Source organism: Anomaloglossus baeobatrachus, chromosome 10, assembly GCF_048569485.1.
Source record: "Anomaloglossus baeobatrachus isolate aAnoBae1 chromosome 10, aAnoBae1.hap1, whole genome shotgun sequence".
In the NCBI taxonomy this organism is placed as follows: Eukaryota; Metazoa; Chordata; class Amphibia; order Anura; family Aromobatidae; genus Anomaloglossus; species Anomaloglossus baeobatrachus.
In genome coordinates, this window is record NC_134362.1 from 163,615,174 (window position 1) to 163,631,254 (window position 16,081).

Sequence of the window (16,081 nt, forward strand, 5' to 3'; positions counted from 1 at the left end):
AAACGCAGACGTTTAAAGTCTATGGAAGTCCAGAAGTGGTTAAACAAATGTAATATCTTCAAAAACTGTCCAACAGAATTTCTCTGACATCCAGAAGTTATGGGTCTGAGGTTGTGTTTACACATTTTATTAATTCTTTGCGTAAATCGCTGCAGGAAATGCAATTATGACTTACCCCCAAGGACCCCAAAAATGGGTTCTCTGAAACCTAGGAATCGGGATGTGCAGAGTCCCATCCTGAATGGAGCATAAATTTGCATGTTCAATGTGTTTTTTAATAGTTGTCAATGACACAGTGGGAAACAAACAATTAATAGAGTCAGGAGACTAGAGCAAAATTTGGGTGCTATGTTACAATTGTTATTTGTAACAGGTATTGCTTATTAATAATTTATTAGATAAAAATTCAATATCATCTGGCCTTTGACTTATAGAGCACGAACCACCAGGATTTTCCTATATAATCTAAAGCCAGTGCTATACTGGCGCTATCATGCTGATTCTATACATACCTTTAGTTGTGAGATTAGAGGTATACTTTCTGAAATACAGGAAAGTAAAGTTTTTGAAATACACTGTTATTTGATTGATAGGTGCTGCAAAATATTTAATAGGTGGGTCAGATTTTGCTAGTTATTGCCGCCCCTGTCTGCCTGCCTGCCCTTCCTCCCTCCTTCCTCCTCCTGTAATAACAGAGATGGGGGAGGAAGGACAGGCAGGCAGACAGGGGCGGGAATACTTAGCAAAACCGACTCACCTATTAGATATTCTGTAGCTGCTATCAATCAAATAACAGTGCACTTCACAAACTTTACCAGCCTATATTCCAGAAAGTATACATCCGATCTCACAATTAACAGTATGTATGGAATCAGCATGATAGCGCCAGTATAGCACTGGCTTCAGTTTATATAGGAAATTCTGGTGGTTGGGCCTCTTTAAAACTGTTTCTAACAATATTGATTCTCCATCTTGTTCTCTTCATTATTTACCAACCAAAGTTACCAGTATGATTGGGGAAAACAATGACCTGTATGATAATTCATTTCTATACTGGGCCAAGGTCCAGATAGTAACCAAACCCTTGTCTCTTGGACTATTAAAAATAACTTTTGCTGAATGGGTCAGGGACAGAATGTGATTAAAAACAAACTGTGTCTTTACTATTTGTAATTTTCCAATATCTTATCGAATTAGCGCTCTTAATTCTATTCACTGACAGGATTTTGGGGATTTCAGCACCCAATCCTAATGTCAATAGTCAAAATACAGGCACAGAGTATATTATAGATGACTGTTTCTCTGGAGTCCCATGAACACGTTTCGCCACAGTAATGGCTTCTTCAGATGCATGGCACACAGGTTAAAGTACATGTACTTTGTATATAAAAACTCTTCACCATCATCATATAGTGCCTATTCTGATTTAAATCCACCCCCAGAGACAGCTACATGACCAAAGGATCTTTATAACAGCATCACTCCCACCTGCTGGTATAGCTTACACACATTGGTTTTATCAGAGGCCACCCATGATCAAAAATCTAACACAGTTGCTTACAAGGGACAATGATGTTAATATTGATATGAAGTGCAGTACCAGGCACAGCCACAACCAAACTAGTGGCAGTGTGTGTGTAAACAATAAAGGTAGATTCTGGGAGTTGGATGTCCATTGAGCAATTATCAATTTTGTAAGGAGAGGCTGTTAATATTAAAGTCTTCAAACAGGAGAGCAGAAGGGGTTAATGCCACTCATCAGCCAAATGAAGATGTAGAGTTGTTGATGAATAAATATCTTTTTTTATTTCATAGGTCTACGCGTTTCGAGGTTGAAACCTCTTCTTCAGGACCAGCAGTTTCTTTGTTGATGTCCTGGTCCTGAGGAAGAGGTGTCAACCTCGAAACGCGTAGACCTATGAAATAAAAAAGATATTTATTCATCAACAACTCTACATCTTCATTTGGCTGATGCGCGGCGTTAACCCCTTCTCTTCTCCTGTTTGAATGCTCATCCACGTGGTTCTGCGACAGACGCCATTATCTTATGCTTGGCAGTGGTTGTGACTTTCACAACCACATTAGGTGAGTGGTAATACCCTATCAGCGCTTCTTTTTTCTAATCTTAATATTAAAGTCTTGGAAAACTTAATTTCTTGTACGTTTTCCTGAAGTCAATTGTGCCGTTAAAAACCCCAAACATTTTAATAAAATAAAATAATTTAAAAAGCCCACAATTGTTTAACACAAAGCGATTATTTTATGTTTTTCTATATCAATGTCTTACTTTTCAAAGTTAAGAATCTGGATTACACTTTTTGTGTTATAATAGTGTTTTAGGTAATTCTCTATGGCACGTTACAATATAGTATTGCAAGTTTACGCCTAAGCCGAATTCTCTTTCACATGATTAATTTCCATTCAGTTCCGTGTTTGTTTACTAGAAATCCCCTCACAGTACAATGAAATAATAACGGCAGCCGTAATAAGGACTCCATCCTACAGTGGCAATATTTACATCATCAAACCCAAGGAGTCTCGTCGGGATCATACTGCCCTGAAAAAAGAATACACATCGCAAAGAAAGAAAAGGTTCGGAAATAAATTTATCTTCAAGCTCTGGAACCCTAGAGACCCTCACTCTAAATTAAGAATCAAACCTCCCTGTGTTCTTTTGCATAAATGCATATCAAATATTAGCATTTGCTCTGTGCAGGAAAGGAACCACAGAAATGTAGACCGGGTGCGTATGGCATCAAATATAAAATAAAGAAGTACTGTACTCTCTGTAGAGAACTGTTCAGATTGTTTATGTGTCAGGAAACCTAATAATATCTGATATTGATCATTAATTTAATATTAGATTAATTAAGCTTTCTTTTTTTCAGTCCCCTTTTTTTCTGTCTTTCTTCTTTTACTTTTTATATTTTTCCTCTTTCAATCCAGAGTAAAAAGGGTACATATCACTTTCTCCTCACTCAGTAGCAAAATTATGGAACAACATCTATCTAAAGGGGCGCTTTACGCGCTGCAACATCGCTAGCGATGTCGCGAGCGATAGCACCCGCCCACATCGGTGGCGCGTCATGGGGTGATCGCTGCCGTAGCGAACAATACCGCTACGGCAGAGTCACACGAAATAACCTGTTCACCGACGTCGCTGTGGCCGCCGAGCAATCTCTCCTTTAAGGGGAAGGTTCGTTTGGCGTCACAGCGATGTCATTAAGTGGCCGCCCAATAGAAGTGGAAGGGAGGAGATGAGCAGCCGGAACATCCCGCCCACCTTCTTCCTTCCTCATTGCCGGTGGACGCAGGTAAGCTGTTGTTACTTGTTCCTGCGGTGTCACACTTAAGGCTGCTTTACACGGTACGACCGATTGTGCAATTTCCAAATCGATCGTACCCGCCCCCATCCTTTTTGCGTCATGGGCAAATCGCTGCCCGTGTCGCACAAAGTTGGTAACCCCCCGTCACATGTACTTACCTCTCGTGCGACCACGCTGTGGGCAGCGAACGTCCACTTCCTAGAGTGGGAGGGACATTCGGCGTCACAGCGACGTCACACGGCCGCCGGCCAATGGAATCGGAGGGGCGGAGATGAGCGGGACGTAAACATCCCGCCCACCTCCTTCCTTCACATAGCCGGCGGCGGCCGCGTGACACAGGTGAGCTGCTGTTCATCGTTCCCGGGGTGTCACACAGAGCGGCGTGTGCTACCACGGAAACGATGAACAACTAAATTAAACGATATTATGGAACCTAGTGACCAGTACACGACGCACGATTTGTGAGCGATACTGCGTCGCTAGGAGGTGTCACACAGGCCGGCATCGCCAGCGATGCCGGATGTGCATCACAAAAACCGTGACCCCGACGATCTATCGCACGATAGATTGTCTGGTGTAAAGCAGCCTTTAGCGATGTGTGCTGCCGCAGGAGCGACAAGCAACCTGCGTTCCAAATGAGGAACGATTTTTTAAAAATGAACGACGCATAAACGACGAACGATTTGACACCTTTTTGCGATCGTTACTGATCGCAAAAAAGTGTCACACACAATGACATCCCTAACGAGGCCGGATGTGCGTCACCAACACCGTGACCCCGATGATATCTCATTAGCGATATCGTTGTGTGTAAATGGGCCATAAGAGCCAAATTATAGGTCTCAATAACCGGTTCACCCCTGAATTAGAGATCTGAAGGGAAAAAATAGTTGTGCTTTTAAGGGTACGTTCCTATGATCAGTGTTTGTTGAGTTTTTGGCATTGAATTATTTCTGTACCAGTTTGTGCTTTATCCTTGTGTTTTTGTTAAATTCATATTTTGATGCATTTTTTCTCAATCATGTAGGTTGTGTTTCTTCCTTGTGTTTTTGAGTGCATTTTTGATACGTTTTTGTCTCAGTAATGTTGGTTGTGTTGATTCCTTATGTCTTTGTCTTCATTTTTTGTTACATTTATTTTTGATGCATTTTTGTCTCAGTAGTGTTGGTTGTTTTTTCCTTGTGTGTTTTTATGTACGTTTTTGGTAAAGACGTTTTTGATGTTTTTTCGTCTCAATCATGTAGATTATGTTTTTTCTTTGTGTTTTTGTGTGCGTTTTTTATGTGTTTTTGTCTCAATAATGTAGGTTGTTTTTCCTTTTTTTGTGTGTGCGTTTTTGATAAAGGTGTTTTTGATGCGTTTTTGTCTCAGTCATGTAGACACACAGACACATCCAGGACATGGACTACAAGTGTCGCATTCCTTGTGTCAAGCCACTCATGACCAATAAACAGCGCCAGAAGCGTCTTACGTGGGCCAAAGAGAAAAAGAACTGTACTATTGCTCAGTGTCCAAGGTGTTGTTTTCAGATGTAAGTAAATTTTGTATTTCATTTGGAAATCGCGGTCCCAGAGTCTGGAGGAAGAGTGGAGAGGCCACAATCCAAGCTGCTTGAGGTCTAGTGTTAAGTCTCCACAATCAGTGATGGTTTGGGAGCCATGTCATCTGCTGGTGTAGGTCCACTGTGGGTTATCAAGACCAAAGTCAGCACAGCCATCTACGAAGAAAGTTTAGAGCACTTCACGCTTCCCGGTGCCGACAAGCTTTTTGGAGAGGGCAACTTCATTTTCTAGCAGGTCTTGACACCTGTCCACACTGCCAAAAGTACCAATACCTGGTTTAATAATCACTGTATGGGTAATGACTCTATATAATATATAAAAATAGATCCCTCTGTGTGTAATGACTCTATATAATATATAAAAATAGATCCCTCTGTGTGTAATGACTATATAATATATAGGAATACACTGTGTGCAGAATTATTAGGCAAATGAGTACTTTGATCACATGATACTTTTTATACATGTCCTACTCCAAGCTGTATAGGCTGAGAGCCAACTACCAATTAAGTAAATCAGGTGATGTGCATCTCTGTAATGAGGAGGGGTGCGGTGTACTGACATCAACACCCTATATAAGGTGTGCTTAATTATTAGGCAACTTCCTTTCCTTTGGCAAAATGGGTCAGAAGTGAGATTTCAAGGGCTCTGAAAAGTCCAAAGTTGTGAGATGTCTTGCAGAGGGATGCAGCAGTCTTGAAATTGCCAAACTTTTGAAGCGTGATCACCGAACAATCAAGTGCTTCATTGCAAATACCCAACAGGGTCGCAAGAAGCGTGTTGGGCAAAAACGGCACAAAATAACTGCCCATGAATTGAGGAAAATCAAGCGCGAAGCTGCCAAAATGCCATTTGCCACCAGTATGGCCATATTTCAGAGCTGCAACGTTACTGGAGTATCAAAAAGCATAAAGTGGGCCATACTCAGGGACATGGCCAAGGTAAGGAAGGCTGAAAAACCACCACCTTTAAACAAGAAACATAAGATAAAACGTCAAGACTGGGCCAAGAAATATCTTAAAATTGATTTAGCAAAGGTTTTATGGACTGATGAAATGAGAGTGACTCTTGATGGGCCAGATGGATGGGCCAGAGGCTGGATCAGTAAAGGGCAGAGAGCTCCACTCCGACTCAGATGCCAGCAAGGTGCAGGTGGGGCACTGGTATGGGCTGGTATCATCAAAGATGAACTTGTGGGACCTTTTCGGGTTGAGGATGGAGTGAAACTCAACTCCCAGACCTACTGCCAGTTTCTGGAAGACAACTTCTTCAAGCAGTGGTACAGGAAGAAGTCGGTATCGTTCAAAAAAAACATGATTTTCATGCAGGACAATGTTCCATCACATGCATCCAACTTCTCCACAGCATGGCTGGCCAGTAAAGGTCTAAAAGATAAAAAAATAATGACATGGCCCCCTTGTTCACCTGATCTGAACCCCATAGAGAACCTGTGGTCCCTCATAAAATGTGAGATCTACAGGGAGGGTAAACAGTGCACCTCTCGGAACAGTGTCTGGAGGCTGTGGTGGCTGCTGCACGCAATGTTGATCGTAAACAGATCAAGCAACTGACAGAATCTATGGATGGTAGGCTGCTGAGTGTCATCATAAAGAAAGGTGGCTATATTGGTCACTAATTTTTTGGTGTTTTATTATTGCATGTCAGAAATGTTTATTTCTAAGTTTTGTGCAGTTATATTGGTTTACCTGGTGAAAATAAACAAGTGAGATGGGAATATATTTGGTTTTTATTAAGTTGCCTAATAATTCTGCACAGTAATAGTTACCTGCACAAACAGATATCCTCCTAAGATAGCCAAATCTTAAAAAAATACCCACTCCAACTTCCAAAAATATTAAGCTTTGATTTTTATTAGTCTTTTGGGTTGACTGAGAACATAGTTGTTGATCAATAATAAAAAAACCCCTCTAAAATACAACTTGCCTAATAATTCTGCACACGGAGTAGATCCCTCTGTGTGTAATGACTCTGTATAATATATAGGAATAGATCACTCTGTGTGTAATGACTCTATATAATACATAGAAATAGATCCCTCTGTGTGTAATGACTCTATATAATATACAGTCATATGAAAAAGTTTGGGCACCCCTATTAATGTTAACCTTTTTTCTTTATAACAATTTGGGGTTTTGCAACAGCTATTTCAGTTTCATTTATCTAATAACTGATGGACTGAGTAATATTTCTGGATTGAAATGAGGTTTATTGTACTAACAGAAAATGTGCAATCCGCATTTAAACAAAATTTGACCGGTGCAAAAGTATGGGCACCTCAACATAAAAGTGACATTAATATTTTGTAGATCCTCCTTTTGCAAAAATCACAGCCTCTAGTCGCTTCCTGTAGCTTTTAATGAGTTCCTGGATCCTGGATGAAGGCATATTTGACCATTCCTGTTTACAAAACAATTCCAGTTCAGTTAAGTTCAGTTAAGTTTGATGGTCGCCGAGCATGGACAGCCGCTTCAAATCATCCCACAGATGTTCAATGATATTCAGGTCTGGGGACTGGGATGGCCATTCCAGAACATTGTAATTGTTCCTCTGCATGAATGCCTGAGTAGATTTGGAGCGGTGTTTTGGATCATTGTCTTGCTGGAATATCCGTCCCCTGCGTAACTTCAACTTCGTCACTGATTCTTGCACATTATTGTCAAGAATCTGCCGATACTGAGTTGAATCCATGCGACTGTCAACTTTAACAAGATTCCTGGTGCCAGCATTGGCCACACAGCCCTAAAGCACCAAATTTTACTGTGGGTAGCAAGTGCTTTTCTTGGAATGCCGTGGTTTTTTGCCTCCATGCATAACGCCTTTTTGTATGACCAAAAAACTCAATCTTTGTTTCATCAGTCCACAGGACCTTCTTCCAAAATGTAACTGGCTTGTCCAAATGTGCTTTTGCATACTTCAGGTAACTCTGTTTGTGGTGTGCTTGCAGAAATGGCTTTTTTCGCATCACTCTCCCATACAGCTTCTCCTTGTGCAACGTGCGCTGTGTTGTTGACCTCTGCACATTGACACCATCTGCAGCAAGATGATGCTGCAGGTCTTTGGAGGTGTTCTGTGGATTGTCCTTGACTGTTCTCACCATTCTTCTTCTCTGCATTTCTGATATTTTTCTTGGCCTGCCACTTCTGGGCTTAACAAGAACTGTACCTGTGTTCTTCCATTTTCTTACTATGTTCCTCACAGTGGAAACTGACAGTTTAAATCTCTGAGACAACTTTTTGTATCCTTCCCTTGAACAACTATGTTGAATAATCTTTGTTTTCAGATCATCTGAGAGTTGTTTTGAGGAGCCCATGATGCCACTCTTCATAGGAAATTCAAATAGGAGAACAACTGGCAAGTGGCCACCTTAAATACCTTTTCTCATGATTGGATACACCTGCCTATGAAGTTCAAAGCTCAATGAGGATACAAAGCCAATTTAGTGCTTTAGTAAGTCAGTAAAAAGTAGTTAGGAATGTTCGAATCAATAAATTGACAAGGGTGCCCATACTTTTGCACCGGTCACATTTTGTTTAAATGCGGATCGCACATTTTCTGTTAGTACAATAAACCTCATTTCAATCCAGAAATATTACTCAGTCCATCAGTTATTAGATATATGAAACTGAAATAGCTGTTGCAAAAACCCAAATTGTTATAAAGAAAAAAGGTTACCATTAGTAGGGGTGCCCAAACTTTTTCATATGACTGTATGTGTTTCCCTTTTTGTATTGAATTACTTAAAGATACATTTTTTGATGATATTCTAATTTATTAAGATTCACTTGTAAATCTAATAATTTAAGGTAAGTTAACAATTATATTATGAAAAATACAGCATACAGATGGACCCAGTACCAAAATGTAAAAACACTGGCGCACCTTGTACAGACCTCCTTGATATACTGTGCGTATATATATGACAGAGATGGGGATGCGAAGAAAATGATGTTATTGATTTTTTGTAACCTAGAACTCACAAGTGTTTGCCTACTAATAGGTTTGGCACAAGAGCTTACAATCGTTCTGCATGGAGAAGGCTCTGTACATCTATAATTTATTAGCATGCTGCCCCTTGATTTCTATGTTTATTTATTTAAATAAAAACTTTTTTTTTCAACCCCTCGAGTTCTGCAAATATATTCCTCCATGTGTTTTATTGATCTGTGGCAGGATTGAGTGGAAAATAAATTAGCACACAATGTATGCCCACATTCTTGTCCAGGGATGCTCTGGGTTGCTGTAACTAGAGCCACGCTCATTTTTCTCTGCATAACCATGGATCAATGGAATGTGCTTTTTCTTTGGGAATTGTGCTGTGAATGGAGAAAAAGTTACTTCAAAGTTCAGAAAGTTACAATCCCCAGTGACATTCCCACATAAACAAAAGAAGATAACAAGTTTGGTTAAACAACAGGGAATATTGCTACTTAGTATTGCTGGTCAAATCTAGCGCTTCCTTTTTTCTTCACATTATATATATATATTTATATATTTTTTTTTTTTTTTCTTTACACCATTCTTGGATTTGTACCATTTGAAAGCTGTAAGACGTTAGTATTATAGAACTTAATATATGGTTTGCTACTTACTATTTTCATTTTTCTTAGTAGCGTAAAGCTCGAATTACAGATTTTTAGAGATGTTCGGTATTTGTACCGACTTTTAGAGTTTGGATGCTTTATGTATGCAAACCACTCGAGTGAGCATCGCTGTACTCTGGTATGCTCAGCCCGGGGCGAGCCGCTTGCAGTGTTTGATCAGCTCACACTGCGGGTAAAAACAGAGTGATCTGATGTTACATAGTTACTTAGATTGAAAAAAGACCTAGGTCCATCTAGTTCAACCTTCCTCCACCAGTTCTACATTTAGTCACTAAGTCATTTATAACCAACAATGTTGTGTGTACTGAGGAAATCATCCAGCCCTGATATAAAAGCTGTTATAGTATCTGCCATTACTACCTCTTGTGGTCGGCATTCCACAGTCTGACTGCTCTAACTGTAAAGAACCCTTTCCTATTTAGGTGTCGGAATCGCTTTTCTTCCACTCGCAGTGAGTGCCCCCTGGTCCTTAGTACTGTCTTCAGAAAAAATAAGTCATGTGCCAGTCCTTTATATTGACCACACATGTATTTATACATATAAATGAGATCTCCTCTGAGACGTCTTTTTTCTAAGCTAAACATATCTAACTTTTTCAACCTGTCATCATACGGGCGGCCTCCATTCCTTGTAGTAGTCTAGTTGCCCGCCTTTGAACTGACTCTAACTTCTGAATGTCCTTTTTAAAATGTGGAGCCCAAAACTGGATCCCGTATTCCAGATGTGGCCTTACAAGTGATTTATAGAGGGGTAACAATACGTTGGGATCACGGGATCTAATCTCTCTTTTTATACACCCTAGAATCTTGTTTGCTTTAGCAGCTGCTGCTTGACATTGAGTGCTGCTGCTCATCTTATTTGTAATGAGAATACCCAAGTCCTTCTCCTGTTCTGTAGTCCCGAGTTTACTTCCATTTAATGTATACGCAGTTATAGGATTACTCCGTCCTAGGTGCATTACTTTACATTTATCAACATTAAATCTCATTTGCCAAGTATCTGCCCATTCTGACATCTTATCCAGATCTTTTTGTAATATTATACTATCAAGGTCAGTTTTTAATATCCTACATAGTTTGGTGTCATCGGCAAAGACTGACACTGTACTATCAATCCCATCCACAAGGTCATTAATAAAAAGAGTAAAAAGAATCGGATGTAATGTGCACCAAACAAAAAAATGGATAAACCCTGCCCACCTGCCCCCGAAAGTGATCTGTGTATGACTTGCTGCATGTGGGCGGAGATCTGAACTACCCAATTAGTGACTTCCATTGGGGTTCTATTACAGGTGATAGACAATCATGTGGTTTTTGGCAATAGAAGGTCACAACTTTTGGCTACACAAAATATTCCATGACATTCTATTGTTCCTGTTAGTATTCATCGTACTAGGTAGCTTTCCTGCTGGCTTTTCAGCTCTTCCCCTTTAGGACCCAGTGGAGCTCTCCTTCCATCGAGGTGCTGATTACCAATATTCCCCTTCGCTTAAACATTCCCATCTTCCCTGGACTTGTGCTGGAGATATTATTCAGTTCATTCAAGCTCTGGTTGCAAGCAAGTGGCTTATACTCAGCTGTGGTATTGTTGCTGAAACTTTGTTGAACTTCTACCTGAGTCATCTGTAGATAAGTAGTTCATGCATTTTCCCCAGTGTGTCCTCCTCGTGTCTTCTCTAGAATCCAAAAATAAAAGGTGGGTGCAGATAAATACCTCTTCGCTCCTGTAGAGTATTTATTCTAAAAGCTCCAGGGAGCTGGAGAGTGCTAGGAGGATAAGAGCTGTCAGACCTGCTAACCCACGCTGTGAGATTGCAATGCTGCCGTTGTCGATGTCCCGGCCGGTTGCTATCCCAGCAGTAAAGCAGAGCGGCACCGCTGTCAGAACGGCGTGTGACGTCACACGGGCAGAGTACAGAGGCCGAGAAGGTTTGTACTAATCCTTACATGTTTCAAAACCTGGCGGGTTTCTTCTTCAGAGGAAATTTATTTTTGGGCTCTATCTGTGGACTCTTATCTGGAGATTTTATCCACATGGACATTCACTCCAGCTAATCGTTTGGGAGGATCTCTGTACAGACATTCACTCCAGCTAATCGTTTGGGAGGGTGAGTGTAATGTTTAATTTTATTGTATACTGCATGAATCCCTTTTTTGTAACTTTTTGCACCCATTTGTAATAATTTATAATACTGCTTTTCTGTAATATTGTCATTTTAGGACCTCTGGTTGTAGACTTCTGTATAGGGCTATTCACATTGGTTATATGTTTGAGGGTTGATTATCACAATTAGCTATCAACCCTCCTGCTTTCTTCTTTTCTTTGTTTGAAACAATATAAATCTTTATGGTGTCTAGCGCAGGGGTATCTTTCTTATATTAATTTATTTCCTACCTGTATGTTATTTTTTCCTGTGCATGTTCTGTCTCTCTCTTTAAGTCTGATTGCAGTGTGTATGTGTTTTGGTTCTCCCCTATCTGTGTTATTTCTGGTGTTTGTTGCTTTGGTCCCGGCCCTCTACAGGGACGCGAGGGTATTAGACCAGGGTTCGGAAAAGAGTTAGGGTCACACTGGGAGTCCGGACCTCGTTTCCATTGAGCATACCTCTGGGATAAGGGACAGCCCAGAGTCCCCCAGTCTGAAGGTCAGTGTAAGGTGCCCCTGCTTCAGTTACCCATCACTCCCGTGAGAACCAGCTATTGGAATGTGCACATTGTAGATTCAGACTAAAGGCACCAAAACCGTAAACTCATATGGAAACAAGGAGTAAAGAATCACATGTGTAATACATACTCTGGTAATACATACCAGAGTATGTATTAAACTTTACATTCCTCAACCCCTCCTTTTACTCGGAAGTCAGCTATACACCTCCTTGTTGTTTCTCAGCTTCATCACGTCATTATCTACAGTGGCTTTCCAATAGTCATGAAGGAGTTCCTAGAGGTGTGGAAGTCTTATTAGCTGATTTGCCACCACTCTGTGGTCCAACTCAGCCCAAACCCTCTCAATTGGGTTTAGGTCAGGTTATTGGGGAGATCATGATATCTGACACAGCTTCAATCATCCTTCTTCTTGGTGACATAGCCCTCATAGCTTGGATATGTAGTCTCTTCTAACAACCCCAACACTGAGCTGATCATGCATGTGTCCTCTATGGTCAGAGGAGATTAAGCTGCTGTCAGACACCTCTGGAGGCATCTTATCTTAGGTACAACAAAAGAATGAGGAATGCAAATTTTATGATGCTCGATTCCAGGTGGGCACACACAAAATAGAGCCCCACATAACACCATCCCTCATAGGGTTACACTGAGCTGATAAAACCCTAGTCACCCCCCAGGGTGACAAAGGCACACCAGTGGGCGGACCAGGCGGAAGGAAAACGCCCACATAGGGGTCTAGAGAATCCAGGGGCGGGAAAAAGAACAGTTTGAAGTTTTAAGTTGAGAGTGGAGTTGAGCAGAGCGTGTGGAGTAGAGAGGAGGGGAGAAAATGAAGTTCAAGTGGAAGTCAGAAAGGAAAGGCGTCGGGATTGGAGCCCCAGCGTTCTGGCTAGGTGGCAGACGGTGGTCCATGTCTTTCAGGAGACAGGAAGACAGCTGCCGGAGATCCGAGGTGGACCGGGACAGGGTAGGAGCCCACTGGTGCCGACACCGGAGAACCGACCCGGAAAGCGTGCACAGAGGGGGTACCTGGACCCTGAAGCAAGGACCGGAACCACCAGCTTTGTTAATTCACCAGTTGAGGACAGGATTATAGGTCCTGTCCCACCCAAAGTCACAAAAGAGCAGACCAGCAGCCCACCACAGGGGATAGGGCATCCGCCAGGGCCCCTTTAGTTCCCACAGGTCAGCGTCTGCGGGCAAGGCTCCCATCCATAGTTCTGGGAGCAGACTCCCGTGTTCCATACCGGGAAGTCCAAAGAGAACTAAACCGTGTAGAGGAAAGGGACACAGACCATCACCCCGGGTGAGGGATCAGAATACACCCGTCCGCAGCGGCCGGCCACTGGCACCTTAGTTTAACGCTGACTTGTGTGATTTCTTTGACTGTGAGTACACTAACATCCCCCAGTCCGACCGGGCGCGTCTGTCCCTGCAGCCACCATCCTCAGCACAGTGACACTGGGACCCGGGGCATCCACCCCTACCCACGGAGGGTTAAAAACAACTAGCTGCCATTCCAATGCCCCCGGTTACTCCCTAATAGCAGCGGTGGTACCTCATCTTGCCACACGCCGTGGGTGGGCGTCATGGAGTATATAGAAAATCCCACATACAACCAAATCCCCTTTTATTTGAAGTGTCCGCGAGCCACACCGCGGATCCGGATCCGAGCAGCCTGGCTGCTGGCGTGGGGGTGGCACATATACACAATGGATGATTGACTGGTTGAGTTCAGAAGATTCTACTCAAATGTCTATGAAGGCCCTTACTGCTATATTGGGAGGTCCACAGTCTGCTATGACCTTTAAGAACACGTGATATATTATGCCATAAGACCTTTTTGGAGCAAATTCAGATTTTATTGATTTTTCTTAGTCTTGAGGTCAAAGGGTTTTTTCATGAAAACCTTGTCTTCAGGCATAAATTGCTCTATAAAAAAACAATCTGTGCATTATTATTCCTTCGGAGGTCTAGAACTGACTGCTCCCAGTGTCTTCTATTGCCTACAATGCTGACTTCCTGTCCACAGTGCTGCAGCCAGTCAATGAGCTCAACAATTAAGGGGGCTTTACACGCTACGATATCGTTAATGTTTTGTCGTCGGGGTCAAGTTGTTAGTGACGCACATCCGGCGTCATTAACGATATCGCAGCGTGTGACACTGACCAGTGACCTTAAGCGACCTCAAAAATGGTGAAAATCGTTCACCATGGAGAGGTCGTCCCAAACTCAAAAATCGGTAAGGGTTGTTTATCCAGGTGGTTCATCGCTCATGCGGCAGCACACATCGCTATGTGTGACACCGCAGGAGCGAGGAACGTCTCCTTACCTGCCGCCGGCCACAATGCGGAAGGAAGGAGGTGGGCGGGATGATACGTCCTGCTCATCTCCGCCCCTCCGCTTTGATTGTCCGGCCGCTTAGTGACGTTGCGGTGACGTCGCTGTGATGCCGAACGTCCCTCCCCCTTGAAGGAGGGATTGTTCGGCAGTCACAGCGGCGACGCCGACCAGGTAAGTATGTGTGACGCTGCCGTAGCGATAATGTTCGCTACGGCAGCGATCACAACCAATCGCATGCGCGACGGGGACGGGTACTTACACGCTCGCTATCGCGATATCGCTACCGTGTAAAGCCCCCTTTAGACTAAACATGCCACTTAGAGCTGATTGGCTGCAGTGCTGTCAATGTGATGTTAGCGCTACAAATAACAAATTCAAGGAGATAGTGGCGGATACTCAGCACTGGACCCATGGAGGGTGAGTAGACCAAAGTTTTGGGGTTTTTTTGTAAAACAAATTGGGACCGTGGATAGGGGTTTCTGAAACTGGAAACCTCCTTTAAGTTAACGATCCTAAAAAAGTATATATGAATAGCTAGGTTGCGATAAACTGCTGTATATTTTTATATGATTAATGAAGGAAAAAAAGCAGCTGTTGTAAGTAGAAAAACCCACAGAGGAAGTGCAGTGGTGAGGAGAGATCTAAAGATTATATCTAACGCCAGGGGATGGCTGATTAATCATACTTCTGTGAGAATTTCTGAGTATATCATTCTCCGTTATTAATGACATTTCACTCCTCTCTGCAAGATACCTTTTATGATTCCAGAAGGCCAATTATCTGTTTAGTCTGCAAAACAATACTAGTTATTGCTGTAAGATAGGGAAGCCGGGGTGAGGCTTACCCAAAAGTTCAGCCTCTAGCATTATTAAGAAAAGGCAGTGGATATTAATTGAAATCTACATGATATTAATTTCTTTTTATAATTGTTATTATTTTATGTAGTTACGTAGCTCATTTTCTTTCCATTCAAAAGAGAACATTTACCTGAAGGCCTTCACAACATACTGACGCGATTAATTTGGGTCATAATTTGCCATTTTCTTTTAGCAAGTTCTAAAAAGCAGTTTAGATTAAAAAAAAAAGCATCTAGCTTTCATAGTTTTTTGGAAGAATGCACAAAAAATTCTTTCCTTGATTTTTTTCTTCTTTATTCAGGTAGGTCCTCACAGGAGCATTGACTCAAATTCTACAAATCGAAAAGGGCGCGCTGCTTAATTGCAATTCTGTGATTGTGATTGATCGATGTCCTCGTATACTCAGTAGACTAAAGGCGGCGTTACACGCTATGATTTATCTGACGATATGTCGTCAGGGTCGCGGTTTCCGTGACGCACATCCGGCATCGTTAGCGACGTCGTTGCGTGTGACACCTACGTGCGACTCCGAACGATCGCAAATAGGTTGAAAATCATTGATCGTTGACGCGTTGTTCAGTTTCAAAATATTGTTTGTTGTTTGGATCGCAGCAGACATATTGGTATGTTTGACACCCTGCAAACGACGAACAACATCCAAACGACCGCCTTGTTCAAACAATATATCGCTGAACGACGTTGCGT